This window comes from Rousettus aegyptiacus, unplaced genomic scaffold (genome assembly GCF_014176215.1).
Source record: "Rousettus aegyptiacus isolate mRouAeg1 unplaced genomic scaffold, mRouAeg1.p scaffold_m13_p_2, whole genome shotgun sequence".
NCBI lineage: Eukaryota > Metazoa > Chordata > Mammalia > Chiroptera > Pteropodidae > Rousettus > Rousettus aegyptiacus.
In genome coordinates this window covers 100,234,714-100,246,683 of record NW_023416295.1, presented here as the reverse complement: position 1 = coordinate 100,246,683, position 11,970 = coordinate 100,234,714, and the positions used below count along the sequence as shown (strand labels likewise).

Here is an 11,970-nt window from a genome sequence, read left to right as displayed (position 1 = left end):
AACAATGAGCTAAGTAGAAAAAGATTCTATGTTATCGGCTTCCGTTATAGACAGCAGAGTTGGAGAAAAAACAAAAAACATAACAAACACATATTAGAAATTGATAAATGGAGTAAAAGGGCATAGTGGGATAAGAAGACCAGGACTGTGGAGGGGAAGGGGCCAGTTTGTAATTTTAGTAGTAAAACAACTTTTCCTCAATAGGGTAATATGTGATGCAAAATTTGGTTTTATGTTCACCCATTATTGCAGTCAGAGTGTCATTAATTAAAAGAAAACACAGGATGTTTTGTGTGTGTTCTATTTAAGTCCATAGAAAGAAATGTTATTCTTTCAAAGTCATTTTTGCCCTTCCCTTTTCCTTGCTTCAGAGAAAATATTAAAGGCCTGGCGGCTGAAACAATGTAGGGATGGGATTGGAGAAAGGAAGGAAAAACTAAAGGCCAGCATTCACACCGGTGACTGTTTTAACAAGGATGTTGCTGTGACTCAGCCCTCCTGGGTCCCAAGACGGCTTTCCTATGGAACCCACAAAAACAGAGCTGGCAGATACTTAGCATTTTCCATTAAGTATGGTATTCACTTTTTTGAAAAATAATGAGATATTAATATAGATTTTAAATTTAATCACTTTCAACTTGGGAACAGGGTGTTTTCCTGAAAATTTGAAATAGTTCTAGGCTTTTAGAAAATTGTCATTCATATAAAGGCTAACTATTGTTTTACATATAAAACTGTGATTCTTCATGGATTTTTAGAAAAGAGAAAAATATAATAATAAAATAAAATATTGCTACAAAGACTTATTTTCTCATGAATGTTAATTGTTTCTGAAGGTTTTTTTTTTTTTTTTTTATAACTCTTACAAACTAGGAAGAGTGCTTGTAAGCTTAAAGAGAGATTAAGGGATTTCAGTTCATAAATCATGAAAATAGACATAACCAAATCTATTTCTTGATTATAATAGTATTAAAAGATCCCAACAAATTATTTAAAATATTATTTACTTAGTACTAGGAATTCCAATATCAAAGTTCTGCCCGAAATCAAAAAGGATTCAAAGTCAAGTCTGCTTGCCTGAAAAGCATGTGTTACCACCACACTATGCTATCAGCAATAACAATACTGTGAGCTCAAATGTATTTCGTTAAAAATCATTCTACATAAAATATTTTGCTAAATCATCACAACCATGGAAAAGAGATACTATTCTCATTTCACAGATAAGAAAACTGGCTCAGAATGTGAAGTAACATACTGAGGGCATACAACTACTAAGGGTGGATTCTAATCCATATCTCTTTGATTCTAAAATTAACAATCTAGTCAAAACTTTCTTCCTTCTTATTTTTTCTACAGCTCTCTTTTCCCCAATAGTCTCTTCCATGGGTATGTACTTCTTTTACAATTAAAAAATGTGTTTTGAAAATATTTGTTATATATTCACTACGTTTAGCTAATCACTAGTTTATTCTGTCAACTTCAGGGGAAAAAAGTCCTCTGGGGTATTACAGAGGCAAGTTCCATTGAGTGACCATGTTTGGAGGATAGGCCTTTCCTGCAAGCTTGATTTTTTCCATCTGTGTCTATATTTAAATGTCTAAACATGTGTTTCTAACATACAGTCCTATTATTAAACATCCAGAATAATAGAACAAATGCATTGGAGGGAGGCGCATTTATTTACTCTATTAAATGATTTTTCACATAAAAATATAAATCCCTATTGCATTTGTTTGCAAAGAAAATTGCCTGAAACTATGAAATGCTGTTATTGTGTTTTAGAATAAAGTCCTCTGGGTGTTAGGGGCAGGCTGGGTTCTGGGAGACACTATTACTTCTCTTGGATAAATCAAGCTGTTTTCCACATGACAAGTCTATCCCCTAATCCATTGGTCAAACAAGGGATAGGAACTCCCCCATACACACACACAGTCCACTTCCTACTCCCGCCCTGAAATTCTCTTAAGACCACTAATTTATTTTTCCTAACCCAGACAGGACAGACAGACTAAGAAACTAAACATGGGTATTTATGGCAAAGGGGAAAGGGAATGTCACAAATGGGAAGGAGATCTGACAGATGCTTTTAATAAGCCCCTCAAATAACCACCAGCCCAAAATGTCTTAAATGAATTTCCATTATTATAAAATAAATGTATCGATTTTTTTAAATATCACACATATTACCTATAGACAGATCCACCTAGGCAGTAATTTTGAATATTTGTGTCAATGAAGGAGAACATTGGACTATGAGTGTCAAGTTCAATGTGCATCAGAACTTGGAGTGATTTTCAACTTATACAATTTGAGCATCACAGCTGAAAATTCAGATTCATTGAATCTGGGAGGATCCAGGCATTGGCATCTTAATAAGTTCTCCCCTCCTACCTACTGACCACCACACACACACATGTACATAAACATGATTATGAATCTCACCTAATTCAGAAAAGCCCTGGGCTACTTACTGGAAAATAAAATACAATCCTTCCATATTGGAGAGGATAAAGAAGACATTCCACAAGACAACTGACAGGCAATGAATCACCTCTGACTTTTCCACAATGCTGACTGAAAAGGTGTGTACAGCCTTTATAAAGAGAAACAAGGCTACACAGCTCTTTAACATAATATACTTGGTTTAAAATTAAAAGGAGTATCGGTATTCATCTCTTGAACCCCCTCTGTCGCTCACAAACTCTAACCCTAATTTTGTACTACATTATTCATTCTCCATATTTCTTTTATTATAATTTCTAATACAGAATTTTAGGTAAAGATCAATAGGCACTTCTAAGGAAAAGCAAGAAATGAAAACACTATCCCTTCTCAGAGCTCCTGTGCACTGTCAGCTCAGTCACAACAAAATAACATAATCTGGCAGCTTAAATGCCAGTAATTTATTTCTCACAGTTCAGAGACTGGAAAGTCCAAGATCAAGGTACCCTTTGGTTTCTGGTCAGGGCTCTCTCTGGCTTGCAGATGGCCACCTCTTCACTGTGCCCTTACATGGCAGAGACAGAGGGTGGATAAAGAGATCTGGTATCTCTTCTTCATCCTATGAGAACACTAATCCCATCATGGGAACCACATGAATTCTTTTAAGCCTAATTATCTCCCAAAGGTCTCCCCTAAATACCATAATATTGGGGTTTAGGGCTTCAACATAGAAAATTTGAAGGAATACAGACATTCAGTCCTTAATACACACAAGGACAAATTTTATATTCTTCAGAGGAGAAGCCAAGAGCAACTGCCTACACATGGATATGTCATTATTCCCTTCAAATGAATCATTCAAGGTGAGAATGTTGACTTATTTGAGAGACTGGAAATCAATCTTATTTCTAAAGCAAAGATGCTGGTGTCAGTTTCCACCATGCCAATAATCAAGTATTTGTAGAAACATAACAATAACACGAATGAAATTCTAGAATCTAGCACACGAGTTGTTGTTTACTTGGTGACAATTGCTTGATTAGTGGCATAGACTATTCAAAGTGAAGCAGCGAAGAATACATTGTTATCCAACCACCTTTTAATTCTGTAATCCTATCCATAAATTATCCATTCTACTCCATATAATTGTCTTTGGGAATATATACAATTTTCCTATTTCATTTCTTTCTCTTACTTCAGATACCTTATACTGCATATTTTATAGAAGTGCTATACAGGCTGATAAATTCGAAAGATGTTGCTGTTTAGACATGCCAGAGACAGGACAGTTTTCTTCTTTTCCTATATTTCCATTAATTGATACTTAAAGAGTCTAATGAAATAGTGCATATTCTGTCATTTTATCATCTGCTTGCTCCCCTCCAGCCATCACTGGGAAAATTTTGAGCACAGATGAGCTATCAGATCTGTACTCCTGAAAATGAAGAGTTTGTGCAGTGAATAGCAGTTACATTCTAATTATATTAATTCAGACTGCAATTTCTTTGATATATAAAGAACCTGCTGTCAGGGTGGTGTGGACAATGGAGAGGCTGAGCGTGTCAACGACATGACAAATTCCTCGAACAGAGTGCCAGATGTATTGTTGCCCGGGATTCTTTTCTGAAAGCAAATTCCACATGCACTATCAGTGTCAACTCCGGAGTAAGGAACTGGTTCATTTGTTATCTTTCCAAGCTGCAGGTACATCTGCCAGAAGAGTCTGCCAACAGATGAATTGGTAATTAAAATCATTTCCGTGGTTGGAGGAGTGATTCGAAAATTGTTCCTCTTTTCTTTCTTTCTTTTCCTGTGCAGGGAAAAAATCTTTGGTCAATGTTGATACTGATTTGTTATGTGCAATACCAGAATGGTGTGATTCACTAGTGCCTTGATGTCCCCTTTAGTGTTTGAACACCTTTACTGGGACTTATCTATTGAACTTTTCCTATAGAATGTTAAAGTTCTGTTCCATGCTAGTGCTGTATCCTCTTTTGTCTTGTAAAAGTTCGTTGCAGATGTTAGCAAAACCTACTATGGGTCAAATACACCTGCTAATATTGCTCAACTCATCCATAAAAAAAAAAAAAGATATATTGAATCCCTTCCCTATATCAGTTACTGTACTAAAATAAATAATAAATAATGGTAATAGATTTTTAAAATACTAAAATTGATAATAAATTATAAATAATACAGGTTCCAATCCAGTACCTGTACCTAGTAGTTACCCAACAAATATCAGTTTACTCTTCTTGTCTGTGTCCAGAGAGAGACACTACTTAGCCATTCACATATCTATAATTATCATCATCACTATAACAACATCAATTAGCATTTACTGAGCAATCTGAGCACTTTCTATGTATTCACTTACTTTATCCCTACAGGCCTAAGCTGTTTTATTCCTGTTGCACTGATGGAGAAGCTAAGGCAGAGAAGAAACTCAGGCAATCTGACACAACTAGAAAGTACCAGACCTGGAGATTTCATCCAAGCAGTCTGAATCTCAAGCCCTCAAGCTTAACCGCTTCACAATAATGCCATATGACACTGTATAGATATATTAAATCCAATAATTTTCCCAGACTATGCAATAGCTTATTAATTAATCAGCTTGTTTTTTAATACTCATTTGTGTATTCTTTTCTTCTTCCCTCCTTTGTTCTTTCCTCCTCTCATATCTATATAAACAGTTGCTTCTGTTTCTGTAGCAATAAAGCAAAGTTTTCTATCATCCTCAGAGACTCGGGAATCTTTATAAGTCAGTAAATGGAAAAGGGTGCTTTAAAATAAAATTTTAAACCACTTTAAGAATTACTTTCTTCAAATTGAGACAGCAAAATAATGTAAATTCATAGACACTGGTGGCCTAGAAGCTTACCATCACGTTATTAGTATGTATATATACATATATGTGTGTATAAACATATGCACATATATGTATATATAATAGTGCACTAAAACACATCAATTATGTTCAAATATATAAATTCTTAGTGATATTAACAATAAAGACAAAAACAATTTATGTTCACTGTAGAAGATACTAGAGAGAAGGAGCTCATTATTCTGCAACTTATAGGTAGAGGAAAAGAACGGAGTATTTATCCTGAGTTTCTTATATGAATTTCACTTCACCTAACTAAAAAGGTGGCAAGGGGGAAGTTTCGCCTCATAGGGGTATCCTAGTTAATAAATAAAAAAGAAATTATTGACAGATACATATCATCATACATTTTTAAAAACCTATTGAATATACAACACTAAGAATGAACCCTAACATAAATGATGGACTTCGAGTGGTAATGATGGGTCAGTGTAGGTTCATTTGTTGTGCCAATGATGCAGTATGTTGACAGTGAAAGAGGCTGGGGTGGAGAGATGGGGTAGGCAGAGACATATGGGAAATTTCTGTACTTTTCACTCAAGGTTGCTATGAATATAAAATGGCTCTAAAAATAAGGTCTATTTTTTTTAAATCATAAAATTAGGATATTGCAACTTTGCAATAGCTAAAAAATTAGTGGATCCAGGCAAAAATCCTCAATAGTTGATAACATTACAAACACACACATTTTTATTTATGGAAATATATACTACTGCTTATGACATAATCTTTCCAAAAACATGAAACCAGAATCTGATAAAATCTCTAGCTCTAACTGTATGGTACAAGGAATACATATATTTGAGAACACCTCAGGAGATGGAATCAAGAATATTTAGATTGTTAGAAAATCTTCAGAAAAAAACAATCTCATTTCTTCAACCAAAAATTAAAAAAAAAAAAAAAAAAAGAACTAGAGATGGAGGGGGCTTAGATTTATATTTAAAGAGACCTTAAAGTCACACCAAGCAATCACAGTATGTGGACATTTTGAAGATCTGGATTCAAACGGTCTGTTTGAAAAGATTGTAAAACAACTGTGGATAGGGAAACACTGACTGCATATTTGATATTAGTAATTATTGTTAATGTTTTTAGGTATAATAAAGATATTGTGGTTATTTTATTTTAAACAATCCTCATCTCTTAGAGACACATTACAAGATGTGCAGATGAAATAATATGTCTGGTATTTGCTTCAAATCAATGGACTACAGTAGATGTTAATGAGGAAGAAGAATAAAGTAAAATAAAGACAAAGGTTCATTATAATATTTTATCCTCTTTTGCATATGTTTGAAATGTTTTGTAATAAAAGTTTGAATTTTACAAATTTAATTGACTTGCCTGAGACTCAGTTTCCTTGTTTGTAAAATAGAAATAACAATATCTACAGTAGAGATAATATCTCCTTACAGGTTTTTCTGAAAAATCACATAATGTATTTTAAATGCTTGGCACACAGTAGATAATTTTTTTGGACTCATTTTGATCTACTTATTACTGAACTGACTAGTCTAAGCTTAGTGGCATTTTCACATTGTCTCTAGGGTATAAGAAGGCTGGAGAAAGAATGAAAGGGACGAGAAGGGCCTATGTCCTCAGGTGCCACTCTTTCAGGTACCACAGACATGCTTGTTGGAGTTGTTGGAATTTTTAAAATTTCAATCTTGTACTGAGTTACTATTTTTAGATTTGCCAATACTGGAACACATGTAGATAGCCTGGTTTTGCTAAACATTTATTAATTTCTAGGCAACTCCAGGTGCAGCAAGAGAGGGTGAAAATATATCGCATCTTTTAAAGCCATTTATTCTGGTTTCACCCTCACTTCCACAGGCAATTTTTTTTATGAAATAACAAATAGTATCAAATTATCTTCAAAACTAAATAATTCTAAACCCACCGATTTCCCCAATTTATCCAACTCTCTGTGATTCTTCTCCTTTTGCTTTGCATCCCTATTGTACTTATCCCCACAACCCATGTGAGTCTAAAGTTTAAAGGAAAAAAACTATTACAAAAGTAAAGCACAGAGGCCCCATGGCCAGAAAAGATTAGATCGCAAAGAGGCACGGTCTGCTCTCGAAGATAATAAGCCCCAAATAGGAATTCTTCTGTATGGTTTTTCAATAGCTGGGGTTTTTTTGACTCTCTAGGCCCTGCTGGAGACTTGAGTTTGTCATAATCTGAATCTGGACTTTCTCCAGCTCATGGCTGCATGTCAATTCATCTGATTTCTAATGAAGCCAATTCTTATTTTTCTAACTTGCTTCCAATTCTCAAATGTAGCTCCAAAGAAAACAGAAAGTAATTAAAATGTCAACACTTCTCTGAAAGGGAACATAAACTCTCTTTGGATTTTCTTCCCACTGGAAACATTGCTTTTCTCCAAGGAGCCGGCTCCATGAACAGCAACCAGCAGCCCCTATGGCATAGCCGGTTGATGGGTAATGCACATCAATCCCCCTCTGTCCATTATCTTGTTTGCATTTCTCCTTCTCCTTTGCCATTTCCCCAGTGGAGAGATCCTATAAATGAAGTACTTAATTCTGTCTCTTAGAATGGACTAATATCTACTCCATTGTAATATATCCAAATTGTATGCAATATGAAATCAGCTCCCACAGCAATAAGCTATTTGATCTAATGTGAAAAGAAGGAATGTGGAGTCTAACAGCCTATTATTCAGTGTGGTGCAATAAATTAACCAAACATCATTTTGCATATGGGAGCCTGATTACTCATTTTACCTTCATTTGGATTGGTTTGGATGGATTATGAATTTCTTCAGAGTTAATCAGGTTTATGTGAAACAACTTATTTTTTAAATGTGTTACATTAAAGGATGAAGTAGGAAGGAGAAAAATACATTCCATAATTTTTTGCTTTTGTGTTTTGTAAAGTTAGTTCTACAAAAGAGATTCTCATTAAAAGGAAAAATGTCATGACAATTGGCCCAAGAACTGTCTTATTGGAGATGTTCAATTTGAGAGAAACAAAAACTCATCTTTCACCCTAGCTTCTTTTCTTTACTTTTTTCCCATAGAGTCCTGACATTTCCTTGACTTGATGTTGCAAAGTACTTGTGGGGAAACTCTTGATTCTTTCTTTCCAGTATCTCCCCAACCCTGGCATCTCTCCTCCCCACACCCCATTACTTAGCACTTTGGTGGACATATCAGCCTGACCAGCACTGTTGGTCAGTCGGTGAGTGCAGAGGCCCATCTAGGACCACAGCACCATCTCCACCAAAGATCTTCGAAATTCATCAAAATATATGCCAATAATAATGGTTGCCATAAATGGCCACAACCATTATTTTTAGAAGTAAGCATGAATCGAACATCTCTTTAATCCTTAGAGAAACCCTATAAGATAGATAACATATTCCCAATTTCACAAGTGGAAACTTAGTCTGATAGAGATTAAATACTTTGCCAAATCTGCATAGCAAATGAAGGAATTAAATCAGAGTAACTTCAAAGTCTGTGTCGTATGTTACATTATCTGCTGAAAAACTTGTCAGTAAAATAGTATCTCTGTGTTTCCATATTAGTGTCAAGAGGAAAAAAGCTCAGAACAACTGCTTTATTAGCAATGAATCTGGACCTTCGTAACCATGTAATGGAACTATTTTTATAATAATTAAAATAAGATAAATATGTGGTCTACCAATTCTGCTTTTCACACACATTTACATTTCCTTTTCAAATTATAAACTGCTTAAGGCCAGGACATTTCTTTTCTCCATCACAGGACACCTGTGTGATGTGTCATTTAAGTCAAAAAACACTAGGTTTCAATTTGGGCTCTATTCACAATTAATCGAATAGTAAGCTTCAGTTCGTTTGACTCAAAAATATGTAAGTAGACTAGATAGATTTGTTGGAAGAGTTAAACGAAATAAATTACATAAACACATAACACAGAGACTAAAATCAATAAATTCTAGTTTTCTCTTCTCATATCCATCCCACCTGTAGTAGCTAAATGTCAGTTTTCCGTGCCTGGAAATATTTTATAGAAGTGTAATACACAAAAGTGTTGTGACTGAAAGATACCCTGACTGAAATTCTCTTGCTTTATTTTCTCTTACAATTATTCATTGATACACATTTACTCGTCTTACCAAAATGATTTTTTAAAATAATTTTAAGTCTAAAACGTGGAGCAGTAAAGTGAATAAAGGTAGCTGGCACTCATTTTGACACCTCTTTTTTCTAATTCCTCCTTTTTTACTTCACATCTTTCCCCCAGATTGTGACAGTGAAGTGTTGCTGATAACATAAGAAAGCTTCAGATCAATTTTATAATTTTAAATTTGTATCTCCTCACTTCTCTGACATAAAACTTTCTTTTTATTTGAAAGGGGGAAGAGATAAGTAAAATAGCAAAAAATAAATGTGAATTTTTCAAAAAATTAAAGGGCAAATTGGAGAAAAAGACAAATGTTGATCTTATATACACAAGAAAAAATTACATGGCAAAGCTTTGTTGTATTCTAAGTGGCTTCAAATTTCAAATACATATAAAGAAGGGATGTTTTCTTTTGGAAATAGTTTTACTTTATTGGGGTCTGAATGAAATGTTGATAACAAAAAATATAAACATTCATTTTTAATGAATATTTCATCTTTGGTTTTATGCTGAAGAACTTACAGAATTTGATATACTTCTTTGACTTATAGTGAACTATTACTTGATAGAATTTGAGTTGATAAAATGACAACTCAGAGAGGTTAAATAAAATATACAGAATCAAACAGCGAAAGACAATTAACTGGGTAGAACAGCTTGCTCAAGGACAGAAACTTTGCTCATGAGTCTTCTCCATATTCCAAGGGAAGGGCACTGAAGCACATATGAGATAGCACTGTCCCTAGAAATCTGGGAAGGGGCACAAAAGTGATGTTTAAGGTGAGCCTTGCAGAATGAGTAGGACTTATCAAAGTTAACACTGTGGAGTGGGAATGGGGAGGGAAGGCATTCCAGGCAGACAGAAGACCTGTGCAGTAGCATGAAAACCTAACTGTAGATGAGTGTGTTATAAAAGATGGGGGGGTGCTGTAGACTAAATACTAAATGTTTATGTCCCCCAAAATTTATGTCGAAACTTAATCCCCAGTATGATGGCATTGGAGGTAGGGTCTTGGGAGGTGATTAGGTCATGTAGGCAAAGCTCCCATGAATGTGATTAGTGTCCTTGTAAGAGGTCCCAGAGAGCTCTCTCACCTCTTCAGTCATGTGAGTACACCGAGAGAAAATGACCATCTATGAATTAGAAAGCAAGCTCTCACCAAACACCAAATCTGCTGGCACCTTGGATTCTCAGACTCTAGAACTTTGAGAAATAAATTTTTGTTGCTTATAAGCTACTTGGTCTCTGGTATTTGTTATAGCAACTGGAAAGGACTGATACAGGAGGTAGAAGATAGAACCTGATTAGTTTTGCCTTTGGGAAAAGTGAATATGGTGGGAATAAAGAGCGGAGCTAAAGTTGGGACTAAAGAGACCAGTTAAAGACCTCTTATAATCATTAAGAGTGTTGATGGGGTGGTGGGGCCCATGCTATAATACTCATTCAGTTGAATTTATGTTTCTGGCGGCTGGCCAGGACCACTCATCGGAGATGATCTTCACTCTTGCACTCATCACAACAAAATCACATTCAGCAAATTACAGACTATGTTATATACCTTTGGAATTATTCTAAACGACAAATCTGTAGAAGCCATGGTTGAAAAGAAAAGAAAACTTATCGCAAGATTCTGAAGGACATCAAACTAATGCAAACTGGACAAGAGTAGGCACTTTTGTTATCTTGTTCACTACTTTATCATTAGCAGTGCAGTGCGTGGAACATGGTAGGTGCTCAATAAATAAGTATTGAATAAATGAATACCTAAATACATAAATGATTAGGATGCTGAAGAGAAGTTTCTCAACTTTGGCACTATTGACATTTGGAGCCAGATAAATGATTTGCTCAGGGGGCTGTCCTGTGCTTTGTAGGATGTTTAGCAACATCCCTGGCCTCTAACCTCTAGATGCCAATAGCACCCCTTAACTAGTTGTAACAAGAGCAAGAATATGTACAAACATAACCAAATATTCTGAGGGGCATATTTTTCCTAACTTGAGAGCTTCTGCTTCAGAAGTTAGTGCAAGTAACATTTGGTCACCAAATTCTCCCACAACCTAATTTACTTTGGTGTGGAGAAAAATACTGCTCCTAAGATGGTGCTAACTTCATAGCACACTGACATTTTATTTATTATTTTATCAAGAAACATGTTTAGAAGAAAAGAGTATATAAATCAAGAAAGTCAAGAAAGTGCCTCTTTGGTCTCTCATCTGTTTATTGCATGTGATTGATATATATATATATTTCTTGTTGCCCCTCTGGACAAACATTAATAACACAAATAATTATCCCAACTTAGATAGTCTGGTATGATCAAAGCTAATAATGTATAATGTACAATTTATGGGCCAACACTTTAAAGCAAATAATGTCTCCACCTCCACATTGTAATTAATAAAGAATTATAAAAGCCAGAAGATACAGCTGAAGTTTTCATCTTCAGAATTCTTTTCATTCCCCATTTTACCACTCCACTGATTTGCTTTAA

General features: G+C 35.0%; 1 long non-coding RNA gene across 2 annotated transcripts in view; it reads right to left on the bottom strand.

The window, feature by feature from the left end:
- Positions 1 to 1,019: 1,019 nt before the first annotated feature.
- Positions 1,020 to 11,970, bottom strand: part of LOC107518654 — a 67,522-nt gene continuing 56,571 nt past the window's right edge. For both annotated transcript variants that reach the window (XR_001598930.2, XR_001598929.2), the window contains exon 5: positions 1,020 to 4,255. This is a non-coding gene — a long non-coding RNA (uncharacterized LOC107518654). The remainder of the gene's footprint in view (positions 4,256 to 11,970) is intronic.